Source organism: Camelus dromedarius, chromosome 5 (assembly GCF_036321535.1).
Source record: "Camelus dromedarius isolate mCamDro1 chromosome 5, mCamDro1.pat, whole genome shotgun sequence".
NCBI classification, from domain to species: Eukaryota; Metazoa; Chordata; class Mammalia; order Artiodactyla; family Camelidae; genus Camelus; species Camelus dromedarius.
The window spans coordinates 21,782,306-21,805,508 of NC_087440.1; the positions used below are offsets into that span (position 1 = coordinate 21,782,306).

At 37.2% G+C, this 23,203-nt stretch overlaps 1 protein-coding gene across 4 annotated transcripts in view; it reads right to left on the bottom strand.

Annotated features, from left to right (window-relative positions):
• The window catches only part of MGA (MAX dimerization protein MGA), a 151,086-nt gene that overhangs the window by 127,401 nt on the left and 482 nt on the right, over window positions 1-23,203 (bottom strand). The window contains exon 1 of one of the 4 annotated variants that reach the window (XM_031453260.2): window positions 15,073-15,275. The exons of 1 other annotated variant lie outside the window; for it this stretch is intronic. The gene's annotated coding sequence lies outside the window, so the exon portion shown is untranslated. Of the gene's footprint in view, window positions 1-14,372; window positions 14,394-14,777; window positions 15,016-15,072; window positions 15,276-23,203 lie in introns of those variants that run through there. 2 more of the 4 variants (XM_031453261.2, XM_031453266.2) reach the window with 2 other exon arrangements.

Consider the following 23,203-nt stretch of genomic DNA (forward strand, 5'->3'; position numbering starts at 1 on the left):
GACTCAGCAAACTTTTCCTGAGCACTTACTCTGTGCACCAGCATTGTTCTAAGTGATGCAGAGACAGCAGTGAACAAGACAGTAAAAAAATCTCTGCTCTCTGGTATTTAAATTTTAGTAAGGGAAATACCAAACAAGCAAAATAAATAAATATAGGCTACGTTATTATTATCTAATGATAGATGCTACGGAAAAAATAAATAAATAAAGCGGAGAAGGAGGGTAGGGGAAAAACCAAAATCTGCATCAAGAAATGAAAGAACTGAGAAAACAGCCATGCAGTGTTCCAAACAGAGGAAATCAGAAATGAAAAGGCATAATTAAGGAAAACCAAGGAAGCTAAGTAGCTGGAGCAGAGTGGGGGTAAGTGGTAAAAGATGAAGTCAGATATCTAAGAGAGGATCAGAACCTTATAAGCCACTGTGAAGATTTTAGCTTTTATTCTGCCAAAAATAGGAAGCCATTGGCAGGTTTTGAGCATGACATGACCTGACTTTAACAGCATCCCTGACTTAACAGCATTCCCCTGGCCACTACATTAAGAACATTCTATTAGAAAACAAAGTCAGGAGGAAGAAACCGTTTAGGAAATTAAATTAGATTATGATGCTTAACACAATGTCTGGCATATAAGTGTCTCTTAAAAGATGGCTATTTTTTCCCAGAGTAAGAATGAATTCCTATCCTGTTGGACCAAACGCTAGTAAAATAACCAGCTAAATTTAAGGCTGAAGTTTGGGGCAAGACAAGTGTATCTCATATAATCTTAGGCTCATCAAAAATAAAAATGCTTAAACAAATAATAATTGATGATTTTTATAATGATTCCTTACTCCCCATAAAAATGACACAGGAAGGTTTCTTCCTATCCAAATCTCTACTAGAACGCCACTCAGAAGTCAGAGTGTCCCAAAAAACAAAATTAAGGAGAATTTGAGGACATAAACTGTGCTTCTACATAAAAATATTTCAATCTGGAAAATCTGCTCTTTTCAAATCTACTGTTTCAAAATAGCACCAAGATTGGTTATCTCTATTGATCTAATTATCTTAAATTCTTACTGGCCATATAAAATGCTGGTAGCAAGAACGAGCACTATTCAAAATAAAAAGGGACTTGTAACTCTGTAAAAAGAACTGAAAAGTAACCTGCAGTGCTGAAAAGCTTTCATTTTTTAAATATAAATAAGGTTAAAGGCTTGAAAAACAGTATGATTGACACTAACATGCAAAGTCCTGGTAAGCAGTCACCTGAGCGGAGAAAGGTACAAGTGTATCCTGACCTCTCCTTCCAAACTTGGTGAATGTAACTTGGGACCAAATTCTTATGGGCCTCCAACCTCCATGTTAGGCTCAGGGTTACAGGACTATCCCATTCCCACTCCTCAACCCTAAAGCCCTGTAGTATTACTTCAAGCTATTCCAGACTTGGTCTATGAAATCAAGACTCCACACCAAAGGAACCCCACAGTTCCAGGAGATAGTTATGGACAGTCAAGAACGCTGAAAAAGGTATTTTGGTTTGTAAAATGATGATGATGTTGATGATAACAGCAACAATTATTTACTAAGTGTTTACTGTAGGCCAAGCATTGTTTGCAGCACTTTACAGTCTTATCTAATCAATCCTCACGGCAAGCCTAAGTAGACATTATTATCCCCATCATACTGAGGAGGAAAAGTGATGAGAATTTAAGTAACTTTTAGGAGGCACACAGAAAGTGATGGGAGCCAGGAGAAGACTCCGGGTGAGGGAGAGACTGGTTTAACAAAGGATCAAGAAATCAGAATAGCAAGGGACTTCTCCAAAGAATACTGGAAGCTAGAAGCAAAGCCTTCAAAAATTCTGAAAGAAAATTATTTCTACCATGGAGTTCCATCATTCTATCTTCTTAGATGGTGAAGGTGGTGGGTGTATGACAAGGGTCATCAGACCACTAGGCCTGATATCTGTTTTTATAAACAGTTTTACTGGAACACAGTCATGTCCTTCATCTATGTATTGTCTATGGCTGGTTTTGTGATACAGCAGCACAGATGAGTTGTTCTTAAGGCAAAGACTTAAGAGTTGTTCTTAAGACAAAGCCTAAAATATTCACTTTCCGGTCCTTTACAGAAAAAATTTGCCAAGTCCTAGTCAATGAATGTAAGAGCCGATAATGGCCATGAAAAATGGAAAGCTGATGGCAGTTGATAAGCATTTGGAGAATAAGGGTAAGACTGGAATGGCACATCTTCTGAAAGAAACAGGTTTTCAATACTATTTGAAGACAGAGCCAAGAGATCAGTTTCTGATTTTTATCTAAGTACTTACTTCCTGCCGGTTCAGAAATTCTTAAGAAAGCACCTAGAAAATGTATAATCATCATGAAATTACTTGGAAGATAATTATAAAATATGTAGACTTTCCAGAGGTTTTGCTTCTTTTATTCTCTGGCTGCCCATCTTTTGAATGTTCTGCTACTTACTAGCATTTCCAATGAAGGTGGACAGGGAAAACAAAAATACTCAAAAGTCAAGCTGGCTAGTACTGTTGTATCAGCAGGCAAACACTTACTAGGAAAGAGCTGAAAATTGTTATGTTAGCAAAACTAAAGTTTTAAATAGCAACAAAGCAAGTTCAGTGTAAGTCAACAGTGGGACATATTTGCAAAAAACTCTAAAATGGAAGTGTGGTATCTAGAACCTGAGAGGAAATTATTCTTCTATATGCTAGGTTGGCTTGTCAAAAACTGGACAACATATCCTGTTTTGGGCACCACTTTTTATGAAGACCAGAGAAGGGCAACAAGGGTGGTGAAAATATGTAGAAATTAAAATATATTTTTAAAAGGTTGAAATCATTGAGAATTTTCTTTTTAATTTTCTTCTTTTAATTTTAACTAGCATTACAATAGCATTAAACACTAAGACTATCAAGAAGAAATTTCCACATTCAGTTCATTAAAAAAATCAACAAAGATGTACTGAAAACTACTCCAGGCCAGGCATTATTCTAGGACAGACCAAAATTCCTGAACTCTTAGAGCTTATATTCTAATGGGGAACACAGAAGATCAATAAATAATTCCAGATACTTACAACCTCACCTACAATCTTACCGCTGACCATGACTTTTCATTCTTCTGAATTTCTACATGCATTTGTATATATTTTTATAGGATTTTTTCCCCATAATTTAAAGCAAGATCTTTGCAATCTGGGTTCTACTCTTCATTTAACATTATTTTTAAAACATACTCTCCAAGTTGCTACACGGCCTTTGATTTGTATTTTTCACTTTTAATGCCACAATTTACTTAATATTCCTCTATTTGTCAATACATTTTATGTCCAGCTTTTGCTATAAGTGCAACAGAGGACTAGGGTGGGAGGGATTTCACTCTCCAGAGGAACTTGGGTAGAGTAGGCAGTGAGCTGTTAGGTTTGCAGGAGGACTTTAAAACTGATAGTAGGAGTCCAGAGCATTAGAACTAACACACTTAAATAATAAGGAAACAGGCCATATCCCATCACTCTAGGCAAAACCTCAGGTAGAAAAGAGAATTCTTGTTGAGGTGAAAGAGAGTAGAGGTATATGGGCTCTATTCAGGAACCCTGGTTGGCTACTGGCAAGGAAGGACACCTCTGGCATGATGTGATCGTGCACTAGCCCCAAGAAGAGCTTTTCTTAAATTCCTTGGAAGTCTAAGCTATAAGAAATTAAAAGCATGAGGCTAACCTTTAGGAAACTTAATGGGAAGTGTAGTGCTACCAGGAGAAGCTAATAGGCCAATAAAGGCGGTTATAAAGTCAACACTTGATAATCCCAAAGGCACCACTGAGGTCAGCTCTTGAGAAGATCACAAAAGAACACCAGTTGCAGATTAAGGCCACCAGGCAGTAGAGGTTTGTGCAACACAGTCAACTGCAACACAACCACCAAATCAATATCTAAAGAACAGTCACGAGCCAGGGGACCAGGATATGGAAGGATTTGGTGATAATCAGTCTCAAAATCAAAGATGATTTTCATCATCATTGATTAGAAAATTTAAGATGTGGGGGTAAATCATGAAGATAATTTAAAGGATCATTTGAAAGTTGCCATGAAAGCAGGATTAGACTATAACATATACTCTAGTGGGTCCTGGAATGGAAGTTTCTGAAAGGAAGTTTTCATGTCAGCAAAAGGAATAACCTTATGACTTCTAAAACTATCCAACAATGAAACAGGTTTGCTCACAAAGTGGTAAGCTCCCTCTCACCAGATATATTTAGCAAAAAGCAATCAATTTTTGTGGCACTATTAACTTCCCACTATAGAAGATGAGAATTTAGCTGTCCTTCCATTCATATTTCCAGACATGTGCACACTTCCCATGTCTTCCCAATATAATTATATGATTCTAATTACTCAAGGTTCATAATGATCCTATTCAGAGCTGAGCATATAGCACACTTACTAGAAAGGGTAGGGCACACTACACAAACAGATCCAAAATGTCAGCCTGGGGGGAGTGAATATTTTGAAAATTCAGGTTATTAATTAAGCCAGTTCTCTTCCAGAGCCATTCCAGGACTCTGCCATCTTGAGTACAAGGCTTCCAAGGTTGTCCCAGATTGTTGCATCCTAGATAGCTAGGAGAGGCAGACAAAGAGAAACACATGAAGGAGGTCAAGTCCACTTCCAATCACATTCCACTAGAGAAAACTTCAGTCACGTGGTCTCATCAAACTACAAAGGAGACTGAGGGATTCTGACTAGCAGTGTGCCCAAAGAAGCGGAGAGCAGATGTGACATTTAGTGGTCTTTGCCACATATACCATGAATACTTTTACTCAAAAAAATTAGTGAAAAAAATTGTAATGGACCTTAGAAACAGATGGTGGGGGAAGAGGGATGAAAGGATATGAGGGTAAATAAATCAGTTGAGTAAATCTAAAGGAAAGTTAATGAACATACCCCAAAATGGGGAGAAAAATTAAAAGGAAATGATTAATTCATTCAAGAAACACTTACTATGCTTATTATGTACCACACTCTGTGCTAAGTACTCTGGAAAAAACAAAAAACATATAGACTAAATGCAATGTAGTATCAAGTGCATCCAGGAACAGATTTAGGATATTAGTGGAAAAACTAATAAAACCCAAATAAAGTCTGGAGCTTACTTAACAGTAATGGACCAATGTTGGTTTCTTAGTTTTGACAAACATATCATGGTAATGTAAGATGTTAAATTAGGGGAAACTGGGTGAGAGGTATACAGAAACTCTGTACAATCTTCGCAACTTTTCTATAAATCTAAAATTATTCACCAAAAAAGTTTATTTAAAAAAACTCAGTCATAATGATGCAGCCACTGCCATTCCTCAAAAAATTAAATATAAAATTACCATATGATCCAGCAATTCTAATTCTAGAAATATTCTCAAAAGAATAAAGTAGAGACTCAAAGAGATGTTTCTACACCATGTTCATAGTAGCATTATTCACGATAGCCAAAAGGTAGAAACAACCCAAATGTCTATCAACAGATGAATGGATATACAAAAAAAAGTGGTATAAACATGTAATGGGATATTATTCAGCCTTAAAAAGAAAGGAAATTCTAACACATGCTACAACATGGATGAACCTTGAAGACATTAGGCTAAGAGAAATAAGCCAGTTCCAAAAGAACAAGTATTTTGTATGATTTAACTACATGGGGTACCTGCACAGTCAAATTTATAGACAAAAAGTAGAATGGTATGCCTGGGACTAGAGGGAGGGGAGAATAGTAAGTTAGTATTTTACAGGTACAGAGTTCAGCCTGGAGAGATGAAAATTCTAGAGATGGATGGTGGTGATGACTGTACAACAATGTGAACATACTCAGTGTCAAAGAACTGAACACTTAATAATGGTTAAACCAATACATTTTATACAGATTTTACTACAATTTTTAAAAATACAATCATATAAGTGCAATGATAAAGGTTTGAAAAGCACTTTCATTACCAGAAAAGGATCTAAGAAACCCTGATTTCCAAGACTATGACATCTAAGATGAATTTTACATGACCTGGACTGGCTTTTTTTGGGGGGTTGGTGGCGGGAGGTAATTAGGGTTATTTATTTTTTAAGTGGAGGCACTGGGAATTGAACGCAGAACCTCGTGCATGCTAAGCATGCTCTCTACCATTGAGCTATGCCCTCCTCCCAAGACGAATTTTAAACAAGACAGTCAAACGTGGGAAAGAAACAGGGGGAGGATTACTGAATACAGGCAGAGGTACAGCAAGTGTGGTAGTCTTCAGCAAGGTTTAGCAAGCTACAACCCCGCAGGCCGTGTCCTGCCATTTTCTGTTGTACAGCCCATAAACTAAGAATGGTTTTTACATTCTTTAACGGTTGAAAAAAATTAAAATAATAAAATTTTATAACCTGCAAAAATTGTATGAAATTCAAATTTTAGTGTCCATAAACAAAGTTTCCCTGGAACATGGCCATGATCATTCATTTACATATTGTCTACAGCTGCTTTCATTTTACCACAGCATATTTGCGTAGTTACTGACAGGAACAGTAAGGCTCGCAAAGCTTAAAATATTTATTACCTGGCCCTTTACAGAAAAAGTTGGCCAACCCCTGGTCTAGAGGCTTGAAAGTAGTATAGATAAAACATATGGTAGATGAGATAAGCTATAAGATAGTGGACTTTATGTACTAGGCTAAAGCATCTGAACTTGTCTCAACTTGATTCCACTTACTATGAGAAGCTACCAAAGAATTTTATTGAGAATAAACTGATCAGATCCACCTTATGTAAAGACAATTATCTACTTATTCCTAAAGGTATCTGCACTATTAATTTTATTTACTAAAAAACAAAACATGCCAATTTAAAAAAAAAGCCTAGAAGCACACCAATAAGGTTGACAATGCAGTATACTAGAAAATTTTATTTCCTTTTTTGTGCTTATCTATGTTTTTTATATCTTCTTAAATGAGAAGAAACCTCCTTGTATAATTCAAATCCAAAAATAAGTACTTTTAAAACTCATACACACACACAATTTTTTCTCGAGGCTTTTTATACTCTTCTCTCCTCTCCACCCCCCAGCCTCTGGAGAGTCATAGGTGGAAAAAGATATGTCTAAGAAAACCTACGCATACCAAAAGTATAAAAGAATGCCTCTGTCACACATATAAGGATCAATGAATTCCACCTTTACCAATTACGCATTTGCTTTATAGACGTGAAAGAATGAAATGTTTGAAAGCAATGATGTACTGGCAGGGCACTCTTTTCCTGTATAGCGCTTTCATCACATCAAAGAGTCAAATCAATAATATCTTTTTGAAACTAAAAATGTTAAAGGATAGGAGAAAATGCAGACCTTGCAAATCAAATCAAAATGTTGAAAATTGATGCAAGATACAATGGCATACAGCTCTGAGAATCTACTTAGGCTCAAGAAATGCAAAGTTTTTGATCTACACCACGGGATTTTGCATTTATTGATATACTGCTTGCTAAGATTAAATTCCTTTCTAATGCTATGTTTCAGTTCCTTGACTAAATTGTCAGGCATTCATGTGCAGGGAACCATGACTTTTACTGCTTTTGTGGGTCCCCCACAGCACCACACACAGTGCCCATATATGGCAGGTGCTCAGTACATGCTTACAACTGAAAGACAAAATAATTAACCCTACTTTGAGCTCACAGACTGAAACTCTCACACCTACAATTAACACCAATAAGCCTCTCTCTATGCAACAGTTTAAAGGACATTCCTGGGGTGCCTACTGCCGATTCTACTGGATTTATTACATTAGGTTTCTTCTCTAGCAAAGAGCTCAAAGTACAAGTGTAATGTTAAAATAGAATTCTTGACTACTGAGAAGGTGGGTGGGAAAGTGGGCAAGGGAAGGAAGAATCTATTATAATAGCTTGCCTCAAAAGAATAAGCATTATTCAACTCTAGAGATTAAACCATTCCTAAAATGTCTCTGAACTAAGACTCCTAACTGACATCAATTCATTAAACTCTGTACTAGCTAAATTTCATCACAATGAATGTTATTAAAACCAAAAACTCACCATAAGATAAATCCTAAAAATCTCTACTAATGATACATATGATTGCATATTATAAGATCTAGTTTTAATTATTTACTCTCTTTTGCCAAAACAAAACTTCTAAAATTTTTCAAAGCATTAGATTGAGCATCTAAAACATGTCAAGCACTGGGGAAACAAATGAATTTTAAAAAGTCAAAATCAACTGACTTTGTATTCTGCTATAAATTAAAGTACAAACAACAGAGCGGAGGAAGTACTATGCAGTGAGGAGCCAACTTCTGTCTGTGGAAATTTGGGGAAACTACATAGCAAATTTAATCTGGATATTGAAGACTGAGTAGGAGTTTAAGGCAAAGAGCAGGAGAGGGGTAGAAAGTATTCCAGGCAAATAGAGGGCTATACACAAGCAGAACATGTTGGGCATGGCAGGAATGATAAACAGCAGAGAGGATAAAGAGCAGACAAAGGTAGGATAAAGTTAGATAATGATAGGTCTGGTATGCTAAGCTATGAAATATGGAGTTTATGCCCCCAGGAAATGGAGAGAAATCTTCAGGCAGGACAGTGACAAAACCCAGAAGAACCAGTTCATGTAACAGGAAGAGCCTAAGCTACATTACAATCATCTCAAAGGCATTATTTAATATTACATCATATAGACATCAGTAAATACTGTGCTGATGCAGATACAATAGAAATCTAAGTGTGACCTATTCCTCTGTTCATGCTTTCAGCTGAGTCTCAGGGCTCAGTCATTGGCCCTCTTCTCTGCTCCTTGGCTGATCTCACCAGACCCATGTTTTTACTGATGACAATCCAAATGTACATTCAGAACCATGACTTTGACTCTGGACACCAGACCTGAACAGTTAACTGCCTATTCCTGGATACCTAGTGAGCATCACAAATTCAACACATACAACTAAACTCTTTATTTTAAACCCCAAACTAGCTCCTTCCAGTTTTCCCTGTACACAGCACCAGTTGCTCCAGCTAAAAACCTTGGAGTCATCTTTGATTCCTTTCTTTCTCTCACCTCTCACAACAAATCTATCAGCAAATTCCATTGTTCTAACTTCAAAATATACCCTGAATCCGACCCCTTCTCACTGCCTCCATCATTGTCTCCCTGATCCAAGCCACCGTACTGCATTGTAGGGTTCCAATGACTTCCTAAATGGCCTCCAGCTGCACCTCTTGCCTCTACAGTAATCAAAGTGATCTTTTTCAAACACAAATTCGATTGTATCATTTTTCTTCATAAAACTCTCCAATGGATCTCACCACTTGTAGAATAAAATTCAAAGTCCTTCTAGTCCACAGGCTCTATAGCATCTGAGACCCATCAAGGTCCCTAAATCATTATGACCAGACCCCACCACCACCAATTAATACCCCAGCAATCTCCAAACTCTACCACACTAGCCTTTTTGCACTTCCTTAAAAATCCCAAACTGATTCTTGTCCCAGAATCTTTACATTAGTATCCCCACCACTTGAAATGCTCCACATGTAGCATGACTTGCTCCTTCTCATTCAGGTCTCTTTATCCTCAAATGTTACCTCAGAGAATCCTTTCTTGGTGACCTATCTAAAAGAACCACCAAACCTACCACCACCACTGTCTATATTCTTTTTTTTTTTTGGTAGTACAGTCAGTTTACAATGTTGTGTCAATTTCTGGTGTACAGCATAATGTTTCAGTCATACATATACACATATACATTCTTTTTCATATCCTTTTTCATTATAGGTTACGACAAGATATTGAATATAGTTCCCTGTGCTATACAGAAAAAACTTGTTGCTTATCTATTTTATATATAGTAGTATCTGCAAATCTCGAACTCCCAATTTATCCCTTCCTACCCGCTTTCCCCTCTGGTAACCATAGGTTTGTTTTCTGTGTCTGTGAGTCTGTTTCTGTTCTGTAAGTAAGTTCATTTGTGTCTTTCTTTTTTTTTAATTCCACATATGAGTGATATCACATGATATTTTTCTTTCTCTTTCTGGCTTACTTCACTTAGAATGATGATACCCAGGTCCATCCATGTTGCTGCAAATGACATTATTTTATTATTTTTTATGGCTGAGTAGGACTCTATACTCTTGCACTATTTTCTTCATAGCACTGACAAAATCTGAAATCATATTATTTATTAGTTTACTGTCTATCCACTAGAATATAAATTGCATGACACTAAAGACTTTGCCTTATTCACTGCTCAATCCCTAAATCTGGTATAATACCTGGCATACAGTAAGGCCCATTAATTATCTCTTGTCAAATGAATGAATTTACCTAACTCTCCTAATCTATCTTATTTACATTTTCATCCTGTTATGTATAATTGAATAATTCTGTCCTCACCTTTAAATTTAGATCTAACTCATGGTTACCAGGCTGTTCTTCCTAGAACAGAGTTCTAAAACAGTTTAAAGACTGTTAAAACAAGCTATACTATACTAATGCCTTTAATTCCTTTCTATATTTAGCCCTTCCCAGTAACTTGGCCAGTTATTTTTCTTTGACTGTAACTTCTATTATCCTCTTTCTATATTATCAGCTTGTCAATGTACTGCTTGTTATAACTGCTATGGATAAATATAGACAGACATGCCCAGAATATTATAACAAATTTTCTTATATTGCAAGTAACACAAATTATTTTAAAAAATAGAAACTACAGAAAAGCAAACATTTAAAGACCACATTCACAGCAGGTGATCAAGGTCAACATGAAGAGTGACAAAACATGTCGACAGTATGCACTCTAACCTCAGTCTAATCATGAAAATAAAGTCAAATCCCAACTGAGGGGTATACTCCAAAATACCTGACCAGTACCACTCAAAACCATCAAGGTCATCAAAAACAAGGAGAGCTGGGGCAGGGGTACAGCTCAGTAGTAGAGTGTGTGCTTAGTATGCACGAGGTCCTGGGTCCAATCCCCAGTACCACCATCAAAATATATAAGTAAATAAATAAACTGAATTACCTCCTCCTCAAACAAAAACAAAACAAATAAAACAAAATATTTTGTTACAAAAGTCTAAAAACAAATAAACAAACAAACAAGGAAAGTCTGAGAAATCATAACCACAAGGATCCTAAATGAACATGATTACTGAAAGTATTGTGGTTGCATAATGGAAGGTTCTGAGAGGCAGGAGCTTTATATGATCTCTCCGGAAATGCCTTGGAAGATCAACTAGCCAGCTTTGTTTGCAATGAAGCTATGGCCATCTTGGTAACACATCCCTTATGGTTGTTCTCACTTTTTGCCTACCTTACTTTCTTTTGTCCCTCACACCTTTCTCCCTAGAATCTGACCCATCAATAAAGAATTAGGACATTAAAAAAAAACGTATTTGTGGTATCCTGGATGGGATTCTGGAACCGAAAAAGGACATTAGATAAAAACTAAAGAAATCTGATTAAACTATGAACTTTAGTTAATAATCATGTATCTTGGTTTATTAATTATAACACATAGACCATATTAACAAAGGATGTTAATAATAGGGAAAATTGGGTGCTGGGTATTTAGAAACTCTCTATACTGTCTTTGCAATTTTTCTATAAATCTAAAACTGTTCTAAAAAATAATACGTTTTTTTAAATTAAATTCATCCGAAAATCCTACCACTCAAATAAAATCACTGTTAGCTTATGTTTGATATATACTTGTTTAGATTTCTCTGTAAATGGATAGAGATATATAACTACAAAAATGTGATCATACTACACATAATTTTATAATCTGCTTTTTATACTTAACAATATATAAAATATGCTTCCTAAGTCACTACTAGAAATCTCTATCATGTCTACTAACTACAAAATATGCCCCCCATAAAGGCATATTATTTATGTAACCAATCCCCAATGACTTAACACTTAAGTTTTCCCAGTTTTTTGCTATTATAAAAAAATACTACAAAGACAACTCAAATGAACATCTTCGCAAACTTACCAATTAATTCCTTAATAAAGAAAAGGAGCTGCTGAGTCAAAGCTTTGACATACAAGTTTTTAATGCTCTCAATTAGGTATGACCAAAACTCTCTCCAGAAAGGATGTTCAAATGTAAATATCTACCAACAACAGTGTAGAAATGTGTCAATTTCTCCACTCCTATGCCAATACTAGATATTAACATTTTATTACATATGTGCCAATCTGCTGGGTGGAGGGGTTGTTTTATGTTGTTTATAAGTGGAAAATAACGTATTTTTGTACATATATAATGTAACTTTATTGGTTATTTTTATTTCTCTAAGTGTGTGATTTACCTATTCAGATCTTTTGCCTATCTGTTAGATACTAAAGTCATTAACTTTCTGGGTCCAACACATGGTGCAAATTTTTTTTCCCCCATTTTGCCTGGCTTTGCTCATCACTAGGCCCCCTACACCTGAAAAACTGCCTGGCACATGGTAAGCACTCAATAAATGTAAAGCAAATACTAAATGAGTAAGTTTGTCTTTTAACTTTATGGTGTTGTTGCCAACTAGAGGTTGTTTTATGCAGTAATTCTATCAGTCTTTGCCTTTATAGGTTCTGCCTTTGCAGTCATGTTTAGAACGGCTCATCCTATGTCAAGATTAGAAAATCATTTACACATTTTTTTAAAGCAGTAATTTTCTGGCTTCATATTTTACAAATATTTAAGTCACCTAGATTTTACTTACATTTTAAGGCAGGATTCCATTTTATTTTTTTCAAATGGTTAGCCAATTGTTACAACACAATTTTGAAATTCTCAACTAATATGAAATGTCATCTTTAGAATACTAAAGAGTTTTATATATTTCTAGATTTATTATTCTGTCCCACTGCTCTGTCTATTCCAGGCCAGAGTTACCACTTAGTGTCTCATTAATCATAGCTTTATTTGCATATTCACTAGTGCAAATCCCCCCTTGCACTTGTCTCTTTCAAACATTTTTATACTTTACTGGTTCACTCTTCCAAATGAAATTTAAAATAATTTCGTCAAGTTTTCAAAAGGAATTCTGGTTGGAATTATGTAAATCATCAGCCATATGACCCTGTGCAAGTTACTTAATCTCTCTGTCACTATTGCCCTCACTGGTAAAATGGAGATAACCGTACTTAACTCATAGACCTGTTGTGAGAACTAAATGAAGTTAAGACATACACAGTACTACACTAGAAAGATATAAACCATTATTATAATTGTTCCAAAGTGATAACTATTATAATGATTGCTCAATAAATGTTTTCCAGATTGTGCTCCCACAAATTCAAAGGCTCTTTAAGTTACATCAAAGGGTAGCATAAAACATAGCAGTGATACGAAAAATATATAATTTATGCCTGCTTCATTTCACTAAGGCCTTGACCCTCCGTAAAATGAAGAGCTGGAACTGGGAGCAGAGAAGCATAAAAATACCAAAGGCTGCTGGCAAGAAGCCTCAAAATTTTTATAAGGATTAGCGGATGAGGGGGCATAACTTAGCGGTAGAGCACATGCTTAGCATGCATGAGGTCATGGGTTCAATACCCCATACCTCCATAAAAAAAGTAAGTTAAAAAAAAAAGATTGGCCCACCAAGTGGAGAAGACAGCTTCTTTCTAGTCAGCTTGAAAGGGGCACTAACATGTTCCTCTAACCACTCTTATTTCCCTATCTCTATAGTTATGACAATACTACTTAACTCGATTTCTTTCCAGGAAAACACATAGGGACTAGACATCCAAAAGAATACTTTTCAAATGAGATACCAGACAGGTATAGAGTATTAATGCTATCGATAAATATGGACAGACATGCCCAGAATATTACAACGAATTAACTCCACCAAGATTCCCACATCACTGTCAATAAGGAGGGGAGGGGGGCTGTGGTGGGTTTTTTTCTTGTGAGACTGGCTTGTCTCACAATGATTGTTAATGACCTAATCGTTTTAATTTTGTTATCAGCATGACACTGGGATTAGGCAGAAGTCACATACCTTTAAAGGGTCCTAAAAAAAAAAAAAACCTCCTATACAGAGCTAAAATAGAGAAAATGGAGGCCAGAAGTGGCAACGTGACTTGCTAATTGCGAAAGTAACCAAAGGCCTAGACCCCAGGTCTCCCGATTCCCAGAATCCTGCTCATTCCACCACACCATACAGCCTCTCGCCGACACTTGCCAAGGTTCGAGGTGGGAGGAGTAAAAGACGATCCGACCAAAGCAAAGGCGCTAGAAAACCGAGAGACGGCGCAGTCGAGAGCACGTGACTGGCCACGCCTCTGCCCTCCCACCCTCCCCCTTCCCCGCGCCAGCAGCACGCGCTGCCAACCTCGTCATGTGACCTTCACGCGGCCCCAGCGCTCCCCCTGCTAGGCGACTCTTTACAGCAGCCATTTTGCCGAGAACTTGCCGTCCGTGCTCACGGCGGAGCGGGACTCCACGAAAACCCGCGGCCAGATTTTACAGGCCGCACACGCGCTTCGAAAGAGCGCTGGGGCTGGCAGGACTGAGCCGAACCTCACTGAACACGTCGCACCCCGGGGCGCCAGGGAAAGCTGTGGTTGCGCCTGGGCCTGCGATTGGCTGTGGCGTCCACGTGACGCCATCGCCCCCCACCCTCTCCTTACCCACCACCCCAAAAAACAACCAGACTTTTAACACCTCGCGCCAAGTACACGCCGCTGGGCGCGTGGGGACGGTCGGGGCGCGCGACAACCAGGGCGCCTGCGCATACCTGCCAGGGCCGACCGGAGCGGGCCGACGCGCCGCTCCGCTCACGGGTCCGGGAATCCTCGCGCTGCTGGACCACCCGGCTAGTCATTGGCGGCCAGGTTTGGTCACGTGCTCGGCTCAGGCCCGCCCCTAACCGCTAATCACCTGGCACCGAGCTCGAAGCGGCGCCACCGAAAGTCCTTCGCACGCGGAAAGGGAGGGTAGTCAGAGGACCTCCTTTTCTGCCCGTATGGGGTTACGTTCATAAAGGGAGAATGAGAAAGCATGGTCTCAAAAGCAAGTAAGCTCACACCTACCGCTTTAACTTCGCGTGCCTCTCCAGGAGCCGGGAACCATCGCCCTTGGGCGCTCCCCGATGCACGCCGGGATACGTCTGGCGCCCCTCAGTGTGCTGCAGAGCATGCCGGGAAAAGCACCTCTCCCGATTTCCTGGCTCTTACCTCCCTGGTGTTCCTTTCTTGTCCCTTTGAAAGCCCTGCCCTTGGGCTGAGATTGAGGCGGTTTGGGTAATTATGGGAGTGTGACTGGATATAACCGGCACTTTCAGGCCTCCTCCCCCCCACTCGTTTGATATGTATTGTCTTAGGGAAACAGCTTAACTTTCTTCATGGAGCATGCCTTTACTATGTGCCTGCTGAGTTCCTTTTTAAATATTGAAAGAAAAAAAAAAACAGCAAGGGTACTTGCCTACAAGTAAACTGTCAGAAGCAAGTAGAAATAATGCTTAGAATTTCTCTTGGGATAGACCAGACCTTTCTTGGAAAGCTGCTATTGTGGGGGAAAGTGGAGGTAAGAGAAGCAGGAGGCATTTTAAAGGGGCGGGAGATTACATTGTAGGGGTGGCCCTATAACATTTTCTGCTTCATCCTGTCGAGGAAAATAATCAACAATCAAGAACGAATATATGTATGTAGTAGTCTTAAAGACTGAGACTTTGTGCTGCACACCAGAAATTGATAAATTGTAACTGTAATTCAATTTTTTAAAAAATTTTTAATCAAGAACAGAAAGGAGGTTTTGTTTTGAGTCAAACTGAAGTCTAGCCCAGAAGCCCACTTTCCAGATTACTCTGATGAACTGCTCTGGAGGAGGGTTTTCAGCACAGTTTTATATTTTGTCAGAACAAACAACATTAAACAAGTAAGGGGTATAGTTCTTCAAGATTTCAAAAAAAAAAAAAAAAAACCAGACTAGCGCATACACGTACAACACGTAGAGTATGGCCCCCGCACCTGGGAAGGAAGTCTTATCATCAAAGGCATACCAGCATTGGCATCCCAGGAAGAGGGTCATTTAATCTTTATTTTTAACATGGACATTCTCCTGGTCAATGTGCCCTTTTCTTTAATAATTAAAGCAGATGTACAACATATGTTTGATAGGTACAAACAGGCTGTTTTAGTTAGCATAAAATTCAAGTTAACTCATTTATAAGCCCGAATGACTTTCCCATACCTCAATGTGTGAAAAATTCTTTTATCAAACCTAATCTAGCTATGACGTATTAGAACTGAGAAAAACACCATCTACTAATGCTGAGAAAAGGTGGTCTTGCATATTAGAACGAGTTAATTTTGTAACAAACTGACCTCCAGGGCAAAAACCTGATATTCTATTCCCAATAAAAACAATTTTCAAATCTCTTCTGTTCTAACTATTCCTCAGCTTTGCTGATTTCAATTTTGTTTCTTCAGTTAACAAAAAGATGATTAAACTGGGGGAATTTGACTAGCACTGGTCAGACTCACAAGAATGCTGATTTATAAGCTAGAAATTAAATGTATTAATTTATAATGTAGTTATTAAACCAAAATATATAATATTAGGCACCCTTTCCTGATTTCAAGGCACTTTATAAGCCTAATTACTTATCAGAAAATTATTTTCTGACCAGAAAATCAAAAGAAAGGGAATTAGGCAATCAGATATAATGAAACGAGTAAATTATAAGCATATCTATGTTACACTTGCAGTTTATCAAACACTCCAGTATACTTTATTACATTTAATCCTAACAACAACCCTAAGAGAAAAGTACTATACTAATAGTACCATCTTCTGAGACAGTCTTGAGTGAGAAACTGGAAAATGTGTTTCGACGTGTTCTCCAGGTAATTGTGATGCACACCTAGGTTGGGGTATATTGGCTATAGTGGAAGAGCCCAGGCCTTGAAGTCAGACCCATCTGGGTGAACTTACAATTCTCTCATTTACTGTACTTTGACCTTGAAAAGTTTTTTTTTTTTTTAACAATTTGTTCCTCAGTTCCTTAACTGCAAATTGGGGCCAACTGCAAATTGGGGCCAATATCTAGTCTTTGTATCATCATGATGATTCCAAGACAGAAATATTTAGAACACCTGTCACAGTCCATGGTGAATAGGAAGCACTATATAAATGTGAGTACTAGTTAGTGGTCAAGGTTGTATTTTAACCAGCATCTTGTATTCTGTCCAATACAGTATATTCTTGAGTCTTTTTTTCTCCACTATTCTGTTTCTCCCCTAGACAGTGCTAGAGGCACACTAACAGATTCTTACACAGCAGATCTTTTTTAGATTCCTTGGTGGCTGCTGCCCATCTGTTGGTACATATTGTTACATTATCTCCCACCTTCAAGTTTTTTTTCCTCTTAACATATTACATTAAAATGCTGAACTGGAGACATTATTGAAGTAAAATAATGATAACACAGAGATTCTTAGAGAGTAGAGGAGGCACCTGTGCCTGCACTCCAAGGAGGTTAAAAATTGTTTACATTTAAATACCTCAGAGTAAAGACATCCTCAAAACTCACTCTTCTCTTCATTTGTATAACACAATGTGTAAGACTCTTCCTTCCCAGTCTCCTTCTGGTAGTTTGTTCTCCTGCCTTTATCCATTCCTAGCAAAGGGACACTTAGCTAGAGCAGAGCTTCCCATAGACGTCGAAATTCAGTATTTCCAAAGTAAAACTAAGTATTGCTCTCATCACCTTCACACCACCTACTAGTGCATTCCCTTAAATGGGCAATGACACCACCGTTCCAATAAGTCTCCCAACTAGGGAAACCTCCGCTATCCTTAACTGGTCCTTCTCATTTATTTTCCACTTTCAATTGGTCACAAAGTTCTGTTGCTTCTATCACTAAACATTCTTTTTTTATCCAACTCCTACTTTCTATTTCTTCCACCATTGCATTAGTTCGACCCTTATCTCTATGAGACCCTGCAAATAAATACAAGTATATGAATATTTCAATATAACGATAATAGCGTGTTAAAGTTGAGTTCGAAATACAAAACTTGTCATCTATACTGTTTAACAATACACTAGTAAAAGGCTGATAATGTCCTACACAGTGAATGCTCTTAGTAAGGATAAGTGAAATAATTTTAATTGCTTGAAGTTTTGAACAGATATTTTCCTGAGTGCTGAAGAATATTAGTAATGACCTTGGAAGTGGTTGTTCACATTTATGCTATTCTCAAATATTTCAGGTTCTCCCAACTTTCAGGAACATGATATAATTGCTCTTCCTTGCTCTTGCTCCTATAAGGTTAGGAATGACTTCATGACTTGCTTTGCCAATGAAATGTGAGTGGAAGTGACATGTATGACTTCTGGGAAGAAGCTTCAAATGCCAACATGCAATTCAGCCATTTTCTCTTTCCTTCTGCTACAGCTACTAGCAATGCTCCAACTGGTGGTTACTGTGTCAGCCTTGGCCCCATAATATGGATGACACAGAGCAGATACCACCAAGCATATAGCAGTGACTATGTAGCATGAGCAAGAAATAACTTATGTAGTTTTAAGACACTGAGATTTGGGATTATCAGTTACCACACATAACATAGCACACACTGAATTATAGAAAAAGGGAGGAAATTGCTAGAGGTGAGCAAAATCCATTTTGTTGAAGACCTCAATTGCCAATGTCGATGATGTGATACAAATTTAGAAAGAGGAAAGTAGAAGACTCTAGCCACGTGAAGGGACAACTGCCTGAAGGTGGTATAAAAAAAGAGCCTGAAGAAAGAACATGCATTGGAACCTCACTTTTCATCCCCGACTCCACCCCACTATATAATCCATTCTTCATAGATCAGCCAAAGTGATATTTTAAAAATATCATTGAGATCTTATGACTCCTCTCCTTGAAACCGATCAACATTTCAAGTTGCACTTAAGGTAAAATCCACACTCTTTACCTTGGCTTGTGAACACTAACTGATCTGGCCCTTGCCTACTTACCATTCTCTGGTTTGTGCACCCTTGATTACTATTATCATCCCCACTTTATGGCCTTCAGACTGATTGTGCCTTCAGCATGGGATGAAATCCATGTGAATGAATCCTTCTGAATGGTTCTCATCGGCTCAAATATCACTTTCTAAAAGAAAGGTCTTAATTGACCACCCTATCCAAAGTAGACTCTCTCCATCTACCAGTCATTTGTATTTTATCACCCTGTTTTATTTTCCTTATGGCACTTCTCATTATCTCAAAATACCTTGTTTACTTGTTTTTTGTTTCCCTCCTGCCTGTACCCAAAAGAATTGAGGCCTCCTCTGTATTCTCAACATCTGGAAGAGTATCTGGCACATAAAAGACAGTCAGTGAGAAAGTATTTGCAAACCACAATTCTGATAAGAATTTAATAGCCAGTATATATAAAGAATTCCTACAACTCAACAACAAAACAAAAGCAGAACAAAACAAAACAAAAAGATCTCAATTTAAAAATGAGTATGTATGTTTATATATAACTGAAAAATTGTGCTCTATACTGGAAATTGACACAACATTGTAAACTGACTATAACTCAATAAAATAAAATTTTAAAAAACAATAATAAAAAATAAAGAATAAAAATAAAAATGGGTGAAGGATTTGAATAGACATTTCTCCAAAGAAGATGTACAAATGACCAATAGGCACATGAAAAGATGCTCACCACCACTAATCTTTAGGGAAATGAAAATTAAAATCACATCGAGGTATTCTGCTCAATTCTGCTGTGAACCTGAAACTGCTCTAAAAACGTTAAGTCCATTAATTAAAAAAAAAAAAAAAACACATTGAGGGACCACTTCACGTCTCTTAGGATGGCTACTACTTTTTAAAAAACAGACAATAGCAAGTGTTGGCAAGGACGTGGAAAATTGGAACCTTTGTGTGTTGATGGTAAAGTTTTAAATGGTGCAGCCACTATGGAAAACAGTATGGCAGTTACTCAAAAAACTAAAAATATATTCCCATATGATCCAGCAATTCAAAAGAATTGAAAGTAGGATCTTGAAGAGATACTTGTACTCCCATGCTCCTAGCAGCACTATTTAGAATAGCCAAGAGGTGGAAACAACCCAAATGCCCATGGACAGATTAATGGATAAACAAAATGCAGTATATACATACAATGGAATATTATTCAGCCTTTAGAAAAGGATTAAAAATCTGACACATGCTGCAACATGGATGAATGCTGAGGATATTATGCTACATGAAAAAAGCCAGTCACAAAAATACAAATACTTTATGTTTTCACGTATATGAAGTATCCAGAGTAGTCAAATTCATAGAGACAGAAAGTAGAATGGCAGTTGCCAGGGGTTAGAGGGAAGGGGAGATGGGGAATTGTCATTTAAAGAGTATAGCAAAAGTTTGGCAAGATGAAAAGAGTTCTGGAGATTGCACAGCAATGCGAATGTACTTAACCCTACTGAACTGTACATTTAAATGTGGTTAAGATGGTAAGTTTAAAAAAAAGATGGTAAGTCTTATGTTATATATATTTTGCCAGCCACAATTTTTATTTTTTAAATTTGGGGGGGGGGGTAATTAGGTTTGTTTATTTGTTTTAATGGAGGTACTGAACCCAGGACCTTGTGCATGCTAAGCATGCACTCTACCACTGAGCTATACGCTCCCCTCAATAATTTTTTTTAGAGACAGCAGATATTAAATAGATAAATAACAAGTTTATACAGTATAGCACAAGGAACTATATTCAATATCTTGTAGTAATTTATGGTTAAAAAGAATATGAAAACAAATATATGTATGTTCCTATATGACTGAAGTATTGTGCTGTACTCCAGAAATTGACACAACATTGTAAACTGACTATACTTCAACAAAAATATTTTTAAAAAATAAAATAGCAAAGTGAAAAAAAAAAGACAGCAGATATTTGTTGACTGAATGAAACAATGGGGTTAGCCAGAAAGAAAAAAATACCATATGATATCACTCATAAGTGGAATCTAAAACAAAAAAAAACAGAAGACAAATGAACTTAAATATAAAACAGAAACAGACTCACAGACATAGAATACAAACTTGTGGTTGCCAGGGGGAAGGGGGTGGGTAGGGATAGACTAGGAGTTCAAGATTTATAAGATACTGACAGGTATATATAGAATAGATGTACAAGTTGACACTGTATAGCATAGGAAAATATATACAAGACCTTGTGGTAGCTCATGGTGAAAAAGAATGTGAAAATGAATGTATGTGTATTCATGTATGACTGAAAAATTGTGCTCTACACTGGAAATGGACACAACATTGTAAACTGACTATAACTCAATGAATAAAAAAAAGAATGGGCATATAAGTTAAGGCTGCATTTCTGATACTTGCTTACCATTTCAACTTCACTGGACTTGGCTACCTCTAATGATTACTAGTACCAAGTATTTGCATGTGAAAGAGAGAAACACAGACATGTGGAGAACAGTCCTCCACACTGCTCTCACATTTATTTTACTTTCCTGAACCACAGAACTCATTTAATGCCTCCATTTAAAAACCACTGATAAAGTCCTATTTATCAAAATTTCTTTTAATGTTAGTGCTTATTGTATCTTGTGTAAGAGATCTCTGTCCACTCCAAGTTGTAAAGTTGTCTTCTGTGTTTTTTGAAGAATTTTTATAGTTTTAGCTTTTACATTTTGGTCTAATATCTACCTCAAATTAATACCAGTGGGCGGTAGGGGTTGAGGTTCATTTTTTTCCATAAGGATATCAAATTTACCCAACACTATTTGTTAAAAACCATTTTTCCCCTTTTGAATTACCTTAGCACCTGTATTAGTTATCTACCACTGTGTAACAAATTACTCCCATAGTTAGCAGCATTAAACAGCAACATTTATTATTTCATAGTTTCTGTGGTTAAGGAATCTGGGCACATTTTAGATGGATGCCCTAGAATAAGGTTTCTCATGAGGTTGTAGTCAAGCTCTTGGCCAGAGCTGCAGTCTCATCCAAAGGCTTGATTTGAGGGGAAAGGAGTCTGCTTCCAAGCTCACTCATGTGGTTCTTGGGAGGCCTTGGTCTCTTGACCCGTGGGCCTCTCCACAGGGCTGCCTTACAACAGGGCAGCTGGCTCTTTATCAATAGCAAACCACCCAAAAATCAAAGAGTGCCCCCAAGATGTAAGCCATAGTCTTTTTTAAGCCTAACCCCAGAAGTAACATCTTATCACTCTGTCAGTCCACCTTCAAGGGGAGGGGAGTACATAATGGTGTGAGTACCAAGAGATAGGACTAATTCTGGGCCATAATAGAGGCTGCCTACCACAACATCCTTTTTCAAAACTCAATTTACTATATATGATTGGGCCTAGTTCTAGGCTCTATTCTGTTCCATTGACCTATTTATTTGTCCATATACTCATGCCATTTTGCCTTGATTTCTGTAGCTCTATAGTAAGTCTTGAGGTCAGGTAGTATAAGCCCTTCAACTATATCTTTTTCAAAATTGTTTTGCCTATTCTAAGTCCTTTGTATTTTCATACAGATTTTAGAATCAGCTTGTCAATTTCTATGGAAAACCTGCTGGTATTTTAATTGGAATTACATTAAATTGATAGATTATTTTATAAATAATTAATATCTTAATGATATTGTCTTCCTATATATTATCATGTAGTAATAGTATGTGTATCTGACAATGGACAAACACCTAGAATATATAAAGAACCCCTATAATTCAATAATAACAAGACAATATTTAAATGGACAAAAGACTTGAATTGACACTTAACAAAAAACATCTACAATTAGCTAATAAGCATATGAAAGGATGCACAATATCATTAATTATCAAGGAAATACAAACTAAAACCACAATGAGATACCACTTTATGCCCTCCAGATTGTCTAAAATAAAAAATACTGAAAATAACAACTGTTGGCTAGATTTGGGGCAACTAGAACTCTCATACATTGCTGCTGGAAGTATAAAATGGTACAATCCTTTGGAAGTAGTTTAACAATTTCTTATAAATTGTAACATACCTATCCTATGACCAGAAATTCAACTCCTAGGTATTTACTCAAGAGAAATGAAATGTGCTGTATAAGAATTTTTATAACAGCTTTATTTATAATAACCAAAAACTAGAAACAACCCAAATGTCCATCAACAGATAAATG